The sequence below is a fragment of the Hibiscus syriacus genome, unplaced genomic scaffold (assembly GCF_006381635.1).
Source record: "Hibiscus syriacus cultivar Baekdansim isolate YM2019G1 unplaced genomic scaffold, ASM638163v2 tig00110930_pilon, whole genome shotgun sequence".
In the NCBI taxonomy this organism is placed as follows: Eukaryota; Viridiplantae; Streptophyta; class Magnoliopsida; order Malvales; family Malvaceae; genus Hibiscus; species Hibiscus syriacus.
The window spans coordinates 958,257-974,305 of record NW_024062917.1 but is presented as its reverse complement, the minus strand read 5'-3'; the positions used below and the strand labels follow the sequence as shown (position 1 = coordinate 974,305).

At 32.9% G+C, this 16,049-nt stretch overlaps 1 pseudogene; it reads right to left on the bottom strand.

Moving 5' to 3' along the window:
* Positions 1 to 7,377: 7,377 nt before the first annotated feature.
* On the bottom strand, positions 7,378 to 14,889 carry LOC120146549 (annotated as a pseudogene).
* Positions 14,890 to 16,049: the final 1,160 nt, after the last annotated feature.

Genomic DNA, 16,049 nt, shown 5'->3' with positions numbered 1-16,049 from the left:
ATTTTTATTTTTGTCATTTGTGTGTATGAATATAAAATTGTTGTGTTAATTTTGAGAGACGATATCTATTTCACGATTACACTAATTAGGGCAAAATCATTTTGTGTATTGTATTCTATTTATTTTGTTAATAATTGCAATTATGTTTGTTTTGCAGCACCGGTATATTTATCCTACACTAATTATTCGTGCTTCACTCTAAGTTGCTTATCTATATAGTACCACACTGGCATGTAGAAATTGCTCAATTCTGATTTTGTTAATATTCACCGATCAGAGCCTAATTAATTTGTAAGATACACATCCAATAGGCCAAGGGCGACAGAAATGTACAACAAAAGCAATGTTAAAAAGAACGGCAAATTCATAAATATTTTTTTAGAATATATATATATATATATTAATAACATATTTTTTTGTATATGATGGACAGAAATAAAATTTCAAGGTATTCAATCAAATAATTAATTAATTGAAGAAAATTCAAATTTTAGAGTGAACATCTGTTCATCCTAAATTAAAGGTGAATTCACCATTGATAAAAAAATTCTAATATGAGATCAAACATATCATAATTATGATTTTATTTAAAATAAAATAGTTATACAAATCGGATCAGACTAATAGTCAATTTTCGGTTCAGTCGGGTGGTCCTATCCCATTTTTTATGCTTTGGCAAAGGCCAAAGGGCCTTTCAAATTTGGCTGATCCTTAATTCAAGGACACCTCAAAAACCATGTATGCATTATAAGTAAAATAGATGGTTTTAGAGATAGACATATCATTTTATATTAAGAGATATAAATTTAGGAAGTTATATTAGAAATTTAAGAGTATAAAATTCTAATATTTTAACGGTGTGAAATTAAACCATTAATAAAAATACAAAGAAAATATTTTTTTAATAATATGTGGTGATTATCGTTGAGAATAATATTTTCTTTTATCATTGAGATCGTTTGATGGATTCAGATAAAAAAAGTAATTAAATTATATAATGATCTAAATTTTCAGAAGTACGATCGTATCCAAATGTTTCTCGATCTATCCTTTGATGGTTGTATTCGTTTGCTTGACATGCAAAGGAAAGTAGTGTTTAAACCATGAGTTCATCATGTGCACTTGCAACCAAAATCCAGGGCGGTGCCCTCGATGGTAGGGCAATGTACATGCAAAGAGTAGGGCCAACGTACGTACGTTGTGGCTGGCCGAAAAAAACAGAGGCAAGAGCTCCAATATGAATGACTCAAAAGCTTGGCAAATCTCTATCTATCTCTCTATATACCCACACACATATATAATATCAATTTCTGGGTGGGACAAGGTTCTTAATTTGATGTCATTTGGTTCAACAGTAGCGGGTGTTGCGTCGTTTTACCGGCAAAGGTGAAGAAATCAGTTACCGGAATGTATGATCAATCGAAATCCAGGTCTTTTTTTTTTCTTTTTATATCAGCTCTCTCCAATGATAATGATAAGACGTTAGATTTAGAAACAAGATAGTGGGCAACAAGGACACTTCCCATAAATGAGGGCTTATTTATTGACCAGTCTTTTTCCTTGTGCCAAGAAAAATGTGAGGTGCAACTTTAATTATTGCTATTTTTCACTTAACTAGTCTAATTATCATCTAATGAATTCTAATTAAATTATCTAGACCTTAAACATAAAGTGACCTTTGAAATGAGCAAGTTGGGTTAAATTAGCCCCTAATTTTTATGAGTTAAATTGACAATTATATTTGTCAAGTTTGGTCAAATGACCCTTAATTTGTTTGATAAGTTGATCTTTGAACTTGATTAGTTTGATCAAATTGACCCTCGAGCTAATTGGTTCTTGAATTTTTTTATAACAATTTATGAGTTCAAGGGTCAATTTCACTCCAAAAAAAAGTTCAAGGGCTAGTTTAACTAAAATACTCAATTTCAGAGGTCAATTGGCCATAAAAAAGTTTAGGGGACCACTTTGATAAAATTTGTCAAATTCAAGAGTTAATTTGATAAAAAAAAATAATTTGACTAAATTTTCTAAGTTCAAGTGTTTTTTTATGTTATAAGCAAATTATCTAATTACGAATTTCTTCTCTTTTTTCTTTGAAAATTCTGGAGACATAAAAAGACGAAGACTTGCTTCATCAATTAATTTCTTCATCTTTATCATCTCACCACCAAAAAATTAAGGGAGAATGGGAGGTTCGAGTGTGTGAATTCATTCATTAAATTGAAGAAGAATTCTTACTTTTTATGTTTATTCATAAAGCCTAATTGATACTTTGATGATCAAGAGGATTCATAAACTAGGGTTTAAAATATAGTAGGGAAGGGTAAGGAATTCAATCATCAGTGTTTATCTTATAATCAAGTTAGTAAATTGGAAGCTTAAATTATGTGCACGAACCAAGCGATTTCAGTGGTTAAGGAATTGTTGTTATCTCTTGAGGTTCCAGGTTCGAGCATCGCATATGCAAATGTATGAGCGTTCATTATCAAATAGTTGAGAGTATTTGAACATATATTACCTTGTATTCATCCTAGATTTATTAAAGAAAATTATCATATATTGTAATATCAATTTCAAGTTACCAAAGGAGATGTTGGAGAAGAAATCTCAAAAAGGAAAGGGAAAGTTTAGGGATTGAATCCTTTTAAAGTTTAGTTTTATATTTTGGATAGTTTGAAATTAAGGTTAGTGTCTTTTTATGTGCATTTTTGATTGTTTGTATGATTTGGGCTTGAGAGTAGCCCATAAAAATACAATGATATTGTTAAATGGGTGTTTCAAATGACTTATGACACAAGACATGTTTTTTATGGGTAAACTATAAAAATGGTCCATCGATTATAGGATATTATTTTGTTGAGTCTTTCGATTATTAAAAGTTATAAAATGATCTCTCAACTATAGGTCGTTGCTTTGTTGAGGCAATTGACTATTAAAAGTTACAAAATGCTCATCTGATTATTCATTATGTTACAAACTCGTCCTTTTTTTTTGTCTTTTTTCGTTAAAAAAATTAATGGTCGTCTGAGTTTGATGTTAATATACTGAATGAGATTTTATAGTTGTTTGAGATTATGTGATCATATTTTATCATATCTCAGTCAGAGGTTAACGTCTAGAACAGATTGTCATCAATTTTTTAATGAAAAATGACGAGTTTAGAACATAATGAATAGTCAAATGATCATTTTGTAACTTTTAATAATCGATGAACTTAACAAAGTAACATCCTATAATCGATGGATAATTTTATAACTTACTTTACCCTTTTTTTATGCCCTATATGTTACGAATATGTTTTATAAATTTTGATATAAAAAGTATGCTGGCTTGCTTACATGAAATGATAATATAGGATTATGAAATAAAATGTTAAACCATAAATTTAAAAAATTATGCCATGTGATAGTATGAAAATATATAATGATTACATGATTATGATATTGATGATTATTCTGTGACAGTTGTAACGATCGAAAGATTTTTTTTAAAATTAAAATTGCTCAGATCTTATTTGTATAGTTTTATATCACACGAAAAGTTTAATAGACTAGTTTTGGTGGTAATCGAGAATGGAATTTTGGATAAAGCTGTTTATGAGGATTTGATTGATGAAATTGTTTCAAAGAATGTTCGGAGGATAAGATTAAGTGATAATCTTAAAAGTCAATAAGTACCACTTATTATTATAGTTGTATTTTCTTAACAAAATAATGAAAATAATATATTTAATAAAGTTTAATTATTTTCAATGATTTATTAATAAAATATTAAATTAATTATTTAAATTAATGGCTTCGTTCTATGAATCTTATTTTTTAAATTTTCGTTCAATCACTTGAGATTTCGAAAATGTCCAAAACGACTCTAAGTGCAATGATCAGACACGAATATGAGATCCTGTCTCGGATCCTCTCATGATCTCACAGTGACTGAGCTCTACCCACAGATCAGGCTAGTGACTCTGGTTGACTAATATTCTATGACTCTAAGGTCTGAGTGACGGACATCTGCACTGGCCCGTAAGAATCTCACCGGCAGCACGGTTCGCTGCAATAGAGAAAACCAAGCCAGCTGCAGAAGGGAGGAAGAAACAACGAATTTATGAAGAAAACAATAGGTTTGTGCAAGGCATAGAGATGAATCCTGGAGTTGAAAGGACAAGTTTCCTCCCAGGGATTTTGTGTCCTGGGCCAACCTCACTGCCTCGAATATCACCAAGCTTCTTCTCACTGCCATCTGATCCAAATTCAATTGGATTCTTCCATGATTTGAGCCCTGTTCTTCATGGGAAAAGGAATTTCATACAAGGTAGTTTCGTGCTCAGTCCTTCAAACTTTAAAATTTCACCTTATTTCATACCATCTCCTACTAGTACTACCCCATCAAAGACTTCTTTGACCTTTAAAGTATTTTCCCCCTTGGGATGACATAGAAACAGAAATTCTTTTCCCTTGTATCTATGGGGCTTGTTGGATTTTTCTGCAACTTGAATTAATTGCAAAGGTAGACTAAACTGAAAATTACTAAACTATAATGGATAATAAATGCTCATATACCTATGTAGATATAGTACTCAAATATTCTCTTAATTATTGAGAACGCTTAATTCATATTTTATTAATAATTTTTTAAGTTGAGAGCAGCTAAATCAGGTTAGAAGAAAAAAAGCTATTTTATATATATATATATATATATGGAGAATTCTGATATTTACTCTCTAGAGACATGGATATGTGTTGGACACAAGTACGCCCGAATATGTATTTTGTTAAAACATACAGAGAGTAATATATCTATATTAAGAATAAAGATAAAACGATTAAATTCTATTCTACCGAATAGGCCAGTAAATGAATTGAACGTTCAGCGAACCGTTCATAAACCGTGCGGCGGGAAGTTCATTTATGTTTGTTTATTTATTAAATGAACGAACATGAACAAGATTTTATGTTCGTTTAATTAAATGAACGAACACGAACAAAGGGTTCGTTCATTCATTTACGTTCGTGAACGTTCGATTATATGTTCGTTCATTTATGTTCATTTATGTTCGTTCATTTATGTTCGAACAGATGGTAAGTTGAATATGTTACGAAGATTATTGAAGTTGTTTGGATTTCAAGAAGATTGTTTTGTTGAACAAATTAACTTTTAGACTTTATTATATTCATATAGCTTATATATGATTTATGTATTTTTTTGTCGTATTCGAACAAATTAACTCTAAAGTTGCAGGTTATATTAATGAATTTTAAGTTGTTATTCTTGTTTACTTTTTTTTACATTCATTGGTTGTGTTTGAATAAGTTTGTTTTTTGTGTTTGTGTTGCTCGTTTATGTTCATTTATTATGTTCGTTTATGTTCATTTATTATGTTCGTTTATGTTTGTTCGTTTGTGTTCGTTTACTTTTGTTTATGTTTGTTTATCATTTAAATGAACGAACATGAACAAGCTATATTCCTTAATGAACGAACATGAACAAAAAAAAAAAGTATTTGTTTATTTATTAAATAAACGAACATAAACATACCTCCGTTCTTGTGCGTTTGGTTCGTTTACAGACCTACTACCGAAAATCTAAAGTTAAATAGTAGACTCGTTAACATAGTCTTGTAATTATTATTAATTATTTTACAAATATCATTAAGCAAAAAGTTCATCGTTTGGTATGTTTTCATACATAAATTTTAATCGTGTAGTCTGAGATGAGATGGAAAAAGTTCTATAATCAAATGAGCTACGTCAACCTCCCTTATAAAATAAAAGGTTTTAATTTAAATCTAATTGTGCTAATGTGACATCTTCGAGAAGAATATAATTATCAGATTGAATTAAAATATTACAAATAAATAAACGAATGAATATATATTATATCAAAATCATTTATAAAGCTAATAACCTCTTTCATCATAGTCTACCATTTAGTCAGTTTAGTTTTATGCAGTTGTAGACGCAACGTTTGTTTAGAGCGGATATGTACCTATTCTAAAATCTAGTTTTTTTTATATTAGTTGTTCATTTGTTTATTGGTATCTATCCTTAAATTATATTTGTATTTACTCCACACAAAATCTTTTTATTATATATGTATAGTTAAAAATATTTTTGTATCTATGTTAATTTTATGCTTTCTTATTTTGTTGTGGATTTTAGGTCATTGATCACAACACCGCCCTAAAGCAAGCAACAAGAGTTTTAAGGAGGCTTTCACATCAACACCAAATGGGCTTAAGGCCATCTTTGGGTCATTTGAGCCTAAATAAGTCATCTCCTGCATGAATTATCTCTAGTACTCATGCTTGAGCCTTTCAACCATGTTTTTCTTTGTTTACCTTGTTATGATAATTGATTCAAATTTAGGGGCATATATAGAATTTTATGTTAGAGGAACGAAAGTTTAAAATTTTAAGAGGGAACGAACTTAAAAATATTGAAAACGAAAACAAACATTTTCAATAAAAAAATATATAAGAAAAATCTAAAATATATGATAATTTTAAATTTTTAAGGAGGCGATTACTCCCACTCACCTCTCTATCTATTCCAAGATGAGTCTTGATCTCAATCCCTCTTTTCCCTAATATCTTAGGTGCTCAAGTGTTTATGGATAACACATACTGAGCTAAGATATTCTGGATATAGACGGTGAGGCACATCTTGGTGGGTGGGTAATTTTGTACAGAAAATCAAAAACAAATGAAGAAACAATGAAGAAAAATCTTTTGCTATGAATATCATTTATATTTAGGAATGAATATATAATTTTATTTTGAGAGTGAATTTATAATATTTTAAAAGAAATAAACTTAAATTTTAAAAGATAAGTAAATTATTAATTAAAAATGTAAAAAAAATATCTAAAATATATGAAATTTTGAAATTTTCAAATATCAACAGGTTCAGAAGATATGAAAGCTGCTTTCTTTCTATAAGAACGGTATATTCTGAGATCTGAAGTGAAAGGTAAGGAATTTCATAACTGTAGTTTTGCCTCGCCACTCCCCATAACTGTTCATATCAATGCATCAAATCGAGCTCAAGCTTGTCACTATTCAAACTCTGACTCGTGAATTTGACTCAACTCAGATTGCAGAAAACATTGCTGGTTCCCAACTTTGCTGTTGAAGCTAGCATGTCCCTTTTAAACTCCATATTAATGATGAATGAATTTGGTGGTCAGTTTCATATCAGTTCTCCATCTGAAAAGAATTTTAAGGTAAAAACACCGGAAAACAATTTGGGTTAAAATCAATTATAAGGTTTGCATTAGCCGTGGAAAAAAATGAAGCTAAACAAAATGATTGGAGATTAGAGCAACTTTAAAAGATAAGATGTCTTTTAACATTTCATCTAATAGAACACTATGTTTCACTTTTCTGGAATTGGTAATCTATCTCTATCATACAGCGATGTTCCATGAATCTGCCAGGGCCCACAGGCATTTCTCATGGCTGCAAAAACACAGCAGCTACTCCCCAACAGCCATCATCTTTAATTTCATGGAGAAGTTTTCCAATCATGTTGAAGATTATTGAAACCATTAACTGCTCCCAGTCCACTCAGTAGCTGGTTCCCCAGATTTTGTTGGTGATTCATACCTTGAGCCATCAATGTCATGCCATTGCCTACCCTTCCATTCATGACAGAGTTATTACCCATGGTAGCTCGGATTCCATTCACTATAGCAGGTTGTCCTAGCCGCCCACCACCCATTGTGCCAAACCCATTGCTGCCACCACCAATACCTGAACTATTGTTGACAGTTCCATTATCCATAATACCATTGCCACCATCGAGAATTGTATTGTTACTTGTCGGCAACGTTCTCTTTAGACTCTTCATATTGTTGCCTAGAGTGCCGATGCCAACCATACCTCCTGTGCCATTCAGTTGGCCGGACATTATTTCATGAATTATTTTCTGAACAGAGCTTTGTGATTCACTTGGGTCGGCCTCACTGGAAAGTGCTGGCTGCTGCATGGACATATTCACAGGAGAATTTGCAGTGTTCATGCGACTAGTAGCTGTTAAAGCACCATGAGGAGCTTGAGGATTATTTGCTGAGGGTGTTGGTGAATGGAATGGAGAAGGATTCACTTGGGATTGCGGAATTGTACTAGATGACCCAGGGGATGGAACCAGAACAGTGTTTCCACCATAGGGACTGCTTGCATTATTCATGGAATTCTGGTGAAGCCCAACAACAGTGGCAGCAGATGTTGATGCAGATGCTGAATTAAGAGAGTTATTTATGCTAGTCCCACCACTGTTGGCGATGAGCTGCATCCCGGAAGCCTGGGAAGAACTTGGATCAGTATTGGTGTTCTGGACCATTGTTTGCTGTTGTGGTGTCGGCTGCTGCTGTTCCTCAGGCTGTTGAGGTTGAGCATGAAAACCAAATGAAGTACTTGTTCTTTGCGGGAACTTAATCAAACTCTCTGAGAAAATCAAAATGAATTAAAAAACCCTGCTCACATATAGGGTTTTAATGACATAAGGCTGCAAGAAGACAGGTTTATTATAAGGTAAAAAGTCTACAGAACACATAATTTCTAACACTTTTTTTTTTATAAAACACACACACAAGGTAGAGTATGAACAACTCTATAGTGAATAAGTTATATCATGAAGTACAACATTTTGTATGGCATGGATAAAAAGAAAAACACATTATAACAAATGATCACAAGCTAACAAAGGGCTATCACATCTGTAAACCAGCTTATAGGATTCAATAGAAGCTAGTTTACAAGTAAACCAATAAGACGAAGGGACTAAAAGCTCTTGATAGCTATTGTAGGATTCCAGTGTCAATAATACTTCCAACTCCAAGCATTCAAATAAAAAAATCAATTTAAAAACATATCAAACTTAGCAAGAGGATCCTTGTCAAAACTTACCCATGGGTCCAGTCTTCGTCTCTCTACTGTAATCAATCAAGTCCTTCATACTATTAACGACTTCAGATATCTGTTAAAGAACATCCGCATTCGTAGTTCATCAAAAACTCATTAAAGTACAACTTGGTAATATAGGTATTAGAATGTTCAACAGTCGGAGCACTTTGATGTTACGAGTCATTCAAATGAATCAACAAACTTCAGAAGATTATGGAAATTAGTAAATCTGCAGTGAGAAAAAGACCACCACGAAATATGAAAGGATTTAAAGGACATTAATCTGCATTGGAAAGAAAAGGAAATTTTGGAAAATAGTAGAGCATTGTTCGATAAAAGATGATGTCACGTTTTATATCTAATTCTGTGCTCCAAAAAACTTTATACACATTTTTGCAGACTTTGTCTGGCCACCGGCAGGAGAAAGACCCCAGTACATGATAGCATAAATTTTCTCATCAACACTGTACCAGGGCTAAAATAAAACGAAAAAAAAGCACGCCCCAATACAAAATTCCAAATAGAAATGAGAACAGAAAACATAATGCGGATTAATAACAGATATAAACAAGGTAAAGGGGAAATTATATAGCGAAAAATCCAACATTTAAGACTGCATCACCCCATATCCAAATTTATTGTAAGCAAATGCAGGAAATCACCTGAAGACACCGTATATATCTCTTTGTATAACCCAAATCATTTACCAACGGCATTTCCAAGGCTTTTGCAAGTTGCCCAGCTGATGCTACAAACCTAAAGTTTGTAAATAGTTACTTAGAAACCCATGCAAGTGGCAGAGATAACACATATAGATATGTTATTTAAACAAAAAGAAATAGATGAATACACAGCTAGCAATTCTATATGCTTGCCCAAAGTAAATTAGCATGTCTGTGTAACCAAGATTCCTAACGAGTATCTATCAAAATGAAGCAACTAACACGATAGTAAAGAGAATAAAATACAGACATCGGCCCTATGAAACAGACAGTATTAGTGTCAAATAAGTTGTTTGGAATTATGGCCCTTATTTGATGTAGGACAGATTTGGGGCATTATTTAGTTATTCATATTTCCATTATCTTTAAAGTGGAAGTTGATTTGCCTTCATTCTATAACACCATATTTTCTTGATTCCAAGAATCATTATTCTGCTAAATTTAAGGTTTAAGAGAAGTTGCAATTTTTTAATTTAATAACCTCATTTAGGTGCTCTCATGTTATACGATTTCATTTTCAGTTCAGGAATTGTTAAATTTGGTGATGTCCTAATATCGACATGAGAGGAAAGAGAATACTAGAATTCTGTAAGTTCGCAAATAACTTCTTTCAATATACAAAGGAATAAGTGCACAAAATTTTCACATCTACTAAGGCTGTAAACGAACAAATTGTTCGAGGAGCTACTCGTGAACTGTTCGCATATTGTTCATTTATGTTCGTTTATTAAACTAAATAAATAGAAAAAAATTATGTTCATTTATTAAACGACAAGTTTGAACAAAGGTGTGATCAGTTCGTTTATGTGCACAAACAAGATCGTTTATTAGTTTGGCTATTTAAAGTTGATATTTTTCCTATAAAAGTCACTTCAAAAATTTATGTTTATTTTACTTATGTATATCATAATTATTAAAATTTATGTTTGATCATTTTATATCTAAAAATAAGATATATGCTTATTAAGATATTAGATTTTTAATTGTTTGCGAACATTAAATGAACACCACGAATTTTAAATTAACAAATACAAATACAACCCGATCTTCTTTTTAATTGGCTTGTTTACAACCCTATCTTCTACACTCTCTTTTGGACTGTATGAAGCAGAATCTACAATGCTACACTGGGTCTAAAGCCAAAACAGTTGAGAGTGTGAAGCCTCTGGAATATATGTGTGTGTGTAACACCTAGTTCTTTTATCTTCCTTTTATCAGACTTCAAAATTCCAGAAATTCATATTTACAACCAGCTACAGATGGAACCTAAGAAAATCTCTATAAGCAGAACTAAACATTCTGACAACAAAACAAAACTTCCTACCATAACCCTGGTTTATATTCATAAATTTTCTCACATAACAGCAGTAGTAGACAGGAGTTATCCTATTTTATTTAGTTTCATACATTATGAGCTCAATCACTTCCATCCTAATTCAACCATCATCTGTAAGGATAGCTATATTAACTCATTAAATTAAAACCTGTAATCATATATTCTTGTCACTGCATATCCAACTATATTTCCTACCGTACAAAGGAGGCCTTTCTAAGTGCAGGGAGTTGAATTGCAGACATCATCAAGCTTAGAGATTGCAGCCTATGAAGTGTTTGCACCAGAGGCATGCATCCATTGCATGCCATGTATGAAAGGAACCACATCAAGTCATACCTAAAATACTCTCACTTACTAAAAGATAAGCCCTCAAGGAAGAATATATGACAAAAACCTCATATTGTTGCTCAAGCTTGAAAACTTAAGCAGGAAAGGAAAACAGGTTTCAATCTGTATATATTCACTGAAGACTAGCTGTCTAGTTTTATCTTACAAGATAAAGTGTATCCAACAAACCAAATTAACCTGGAAAAAATGATTCACTCAAAAGAAAGAGTTTCCAAACTAAGATAACTGGCACCATCAGAACATGAGTATAAGTGACTGACAGCTAGGTCATGAGCAAGAGGAACGTACAATGCACCACTCTAGGGGGAAAAAATGGAAGAAGAGAGAAGGCTATCAATTCAGCTTCCAAATAGAAATAAAAGAATTCTCCATTCAATCCAAAAAGGCGCAAATTAATAAAGGACATACGAGTTACAGTTACTCTGCAAATCTGAAGTAGATAAATTTGAGGATGCATTTTGAGTAGCTGCTTGATATTTCTGAGCAGCGGCCCCAAGCTGACTAACCTATACAAGCCAAATTATCACATCAAATTCGACTACCACCAGAGAAACAGCAATCAGATTCTTTAACAATCAAAAGAATACAGCATAACCAGTCAAGGAACGAGAAGGATTTACATCTAGTTTTGGGGGGAAAGAGAGAATAAGATGAAAACTGAACATCGTCATTCATATGATATTTCAATATTACAAGCATTGTGCAAATGAAAAACCTCAAGCAGCCAATCATAAAATAGAAAACAATCCCAACCTCTTTAGATAACAATCTTAGAACAGCAGCATAAAATAAATAGTATAGGAGATGGAACTGAATTCTTCAATATATACTAAGATGAAAATTCTAGTCTCTAAAGTAAATGTAAGTACAAAATAGCAGTGGAAGTGATGACACCATAACAGTTTTGACCGTCAATGTCATTAACTTGCATTATCTTTGTGGCAATGAAAATGATTAAGCTGTAATATATTACACTACAAAGAGTTCCATCTTGTACCACTTGATGAAGCAACAGATGTATTAAAATACAGCATACAAGATTGCAAAAAACTCAAACCAGGAACTGTAGATTTCATACAGTTTAGGCAGACTATGCACGCAAGTCAATAGCATCAATGTCATTCTCAGGTTATAGATAAAAATTATTTGGTCAGAACCTGAGGTATCAACAATCTTCTAGGGATAAGTTCTTCGTGACGTTGAGCACAAAATTCCCAAGAACATATCTGAAAAAAGGAATGAAAAAGCAAGAAACTAAGTTAACGCAGAATCAAAATTTTCAAAGTTGAGAGAAAGCCATTACTTCAATTTGTAACCTTCAAATCAGGTGAGAAAACTATCCGAAGCTGACCATCACGGACAACACGAAGTTGCTCAAAAACACTTTCTTGTATTGCTTTTGCATAGTCCAGGAAATTTGACCAGATGAATTCTGATACTCACGGGGCATATCAACATAAAGAAGTTCTTCCAAAGTACCACTCTCATATTTAATTTTGAAAAGCCTAGGGAGAACCTCAACAGTTGCCTCTGAAGGCACAGTAGGAAGATATTAGATTATAGCAGTAATGGATAACAAAGTTATAAGAAACCAGTATATATGCATATTTAGGCTAAAATAAGATGCCAATCTAGTTCATTGACACCCCAAAAAAGATAACTAATATCAATTGCACGCACTAATATAAGATGGAAACTGCTGATTGTCACCAAAAGGAGGAAAAACAATAAAAAGAAGGGGAAAAGGACTTACCAAAACCACGTCCTGGCTTGCGGTTACATATTTCACATTGCCAGACATCCTGAAACATTTTAAACAGTACATTTATCCTCTTCTTTAATAGGTTGCTCTTCGAAACAGAACAGAAAAACATACAGAAAGCATCTGCAGGGACAAAGACTCTTAGGGAGAAATGTCGTCCATAAATACTAATGGGGACAAACAAAAATGTGAAATTTTAATGATAATCAACCTTGTAAATTCTTGGTCATTAAACAAGATGCTAACTAAATGAGTATGATAGTTAAAAGTTTTAACAAGTAAATTCTCAGAAACAGACCTGGGGAAAAACGCCACTTGTGTGGCGGCCACTTCCATACATAGAAACACAACACTTCTTTTTGGCATTTGGAGAAAAATACTCAGCAACAAATTTTCTCCAGAATTCAATATTGTTGTCCTGTATGAAAAACAGGCATGTTACTTACCTCCACAAAGCAACTGAATATTTGTACAAAATATATCTTCACACCAGAGACATCTTACTTCAGGTCTATGTTGTTGTTGATACATGTAATGAGTTAGACGCCGGGCACACATCCCAGGCTTATACACTGGTTTCACAGATGATCTCAAAGGCAAATGCTGCTGTTGAAACTGCTGCGACAATTGAGGCCTTTGCTGAGGCATTACTTTCAAAAGTTGCTGTTGGTGGTGTTGTTGCAGCTGCAAGAGTCTTTGTTGATGCAAAAGATTAATTTGAGCTTGTGAGGGCTGCCTTGACAAGTGGAGTAACTGTTGCTGTTGTTGCTGCTGCTGATCCTGATGTTGGTGCAAAAACAAGGACTGATCTGAATGTGAGGGCTCCATTTTTACCTGTGTCAGAGGTCTCATGGGTGGTATTTGTTGTGGTTCCAATTTCACAGGAGCAAGCTTCCTCAGTGATTGCAGCTGCTGTTGCTGCTGACTATGCTGGTCAGTAGTGACTCGTGGCTCCAATTTGACAGCCCCACCAACACCAGCCAATCCTTGTTGGGTGTTGAGGGGAGCAGAGAACTGTTGCATTGCTTGTTGACCATGTTGGAAATGTTGTGAATTGAATTGTTGGGGATGCTGCTGATCCGGTAACATATGATTACCAGAAAGGTTTGAAAATTGTTGACCTTGAATTTGACCAGTCAAACCAGGGTTTTCCACGTTTGATGGAACAAACGATGATGAGGGAGCATTAAACCCCATCCCATTACCTACATTTGAAAGTGGATCAGATTCAGCGCCAGAGTCAACTCCTGCACGCTGGCCACTACCAGGACCAGAAATCTGAGGGTTTGGAACCCTATTTCCAATAGACTGACTAAGAAGGGAAGACACATTTGGCACATTGCCAAGCATGTTCACGTTGCTAAACTGAGTGCGAGGTGACACTAGTGAAGAGTAACCATTTTGAGAAGGTAGACCACCACCTTGGGCACCTAGCATCCCAGAATTTGACCGCAAAAGAGAAGGCGTAGGAGACTGTGAACTACCTATAGGAGTAGAAGACCCTGATGGTACCATATTTCAAAATCACTATCTAACACTTACTCATAGAATTGCAACTGCAACCACCATCCAAAACAACATGAATATTAAATAAACTACAGTTACAGAGAAAAGCACAAATATTCAACCATAGAGCTCAAGGCAATCAGCAGTTTATCCCCTACTTGGCTGCTTTCTTTTAGCTTCATACTCCTCATTGTGCCCAACTAAGAAAGGGTAAGTTTTTTGCCTAAACACATAGCTTTGAAAACCAAAGCCAAGGAAGGAGCTCTGATTTGAAATGCCTTCAAAGCAGCAAGCAGACGACTTTTGCATGAATCCCTATATATTTAAAAAGGAAAACCAGAATTTTCAGACCCACTGAAACATAATCATTATAAATATTTTAAAAGCACGAAAAGAAATAAAACTTTCAGCAAAGAACTTTACACTTCAACTCCAATCAAATCCTAAAAGCAATACTCACAAAAGCTCATTAATTCAACAAACCGTTAGTTAAAATTAAAGAAAACTCACCAAACTCCTCAATTTGTTAACCTTTAGAATAACTCATAATTTGCAATTTTACAATACTAAACAAAACTAATACTAAGCAAACGAATACTGGAAAAAAATACAAAACGATCTCGATCAAACCTTAACACCACACAAATCATTGATCCAAAACTTTGAACGAGTAAAACGAAAAATGGGTATTAAAGTAAACAAGAAAATAACATAAGGGTGAAAACTAAAGAAGACTTCAAGAGGACTTACTGAAGTTTAAAAAATTCCAACAGTTACATAGTCAAAGGAAACAACAGATAAAGGGAGTTGCTCAAATCTACAAAGCCTTGATTCCAATCAAAACACAAGCCCAAATAATAACAAAATCTTTGAACTCCCATTCTCTTCAATTCTTCTAGTTTTTTGCTTCAGTAAACAGGACCAATAAAATATCTTAATATCTCACATCGCCCAAAAAAAAAAGAATGGGGGGAAAGAACTTTTTCTTTTCTCTTCTCTTGAATCAAATCCTCTTATTATCTTCCCAGCTTCTCCTTAATTTCACTTAATATTTTATTTTTCTTGTCTCAAACTCAGTTTATGCCCTGTTCTTCGCTGTATATACAGAGAGAACTCGTGAGTTTATTAGATTATAAGTGGGATTAAAAGATTACTAGCGAAAATAAAAGATTATTAGGGAATAGAATTACTGGGAATGTTGTATTTTTTGTTAAGTTGATTTAGCAGGAATGTGAGATTATCGTGTTTGGTTAAAAGAATAAAATATTATTAGAATGTATATTTGATCAAATTATCCTTATTATATATTTGTATAATAATATAAATTATAAAATATTTATATATATTTTTAAAAAAAAAATTAAATTCATAATATTTATATAATTTTTTTATAAAATTAAAAATATAAAAAAAAATTTATAAAAAAAAATTAATGAAAGAGTAAAAAAAATTAATCTTTGAACTTCATAAAAA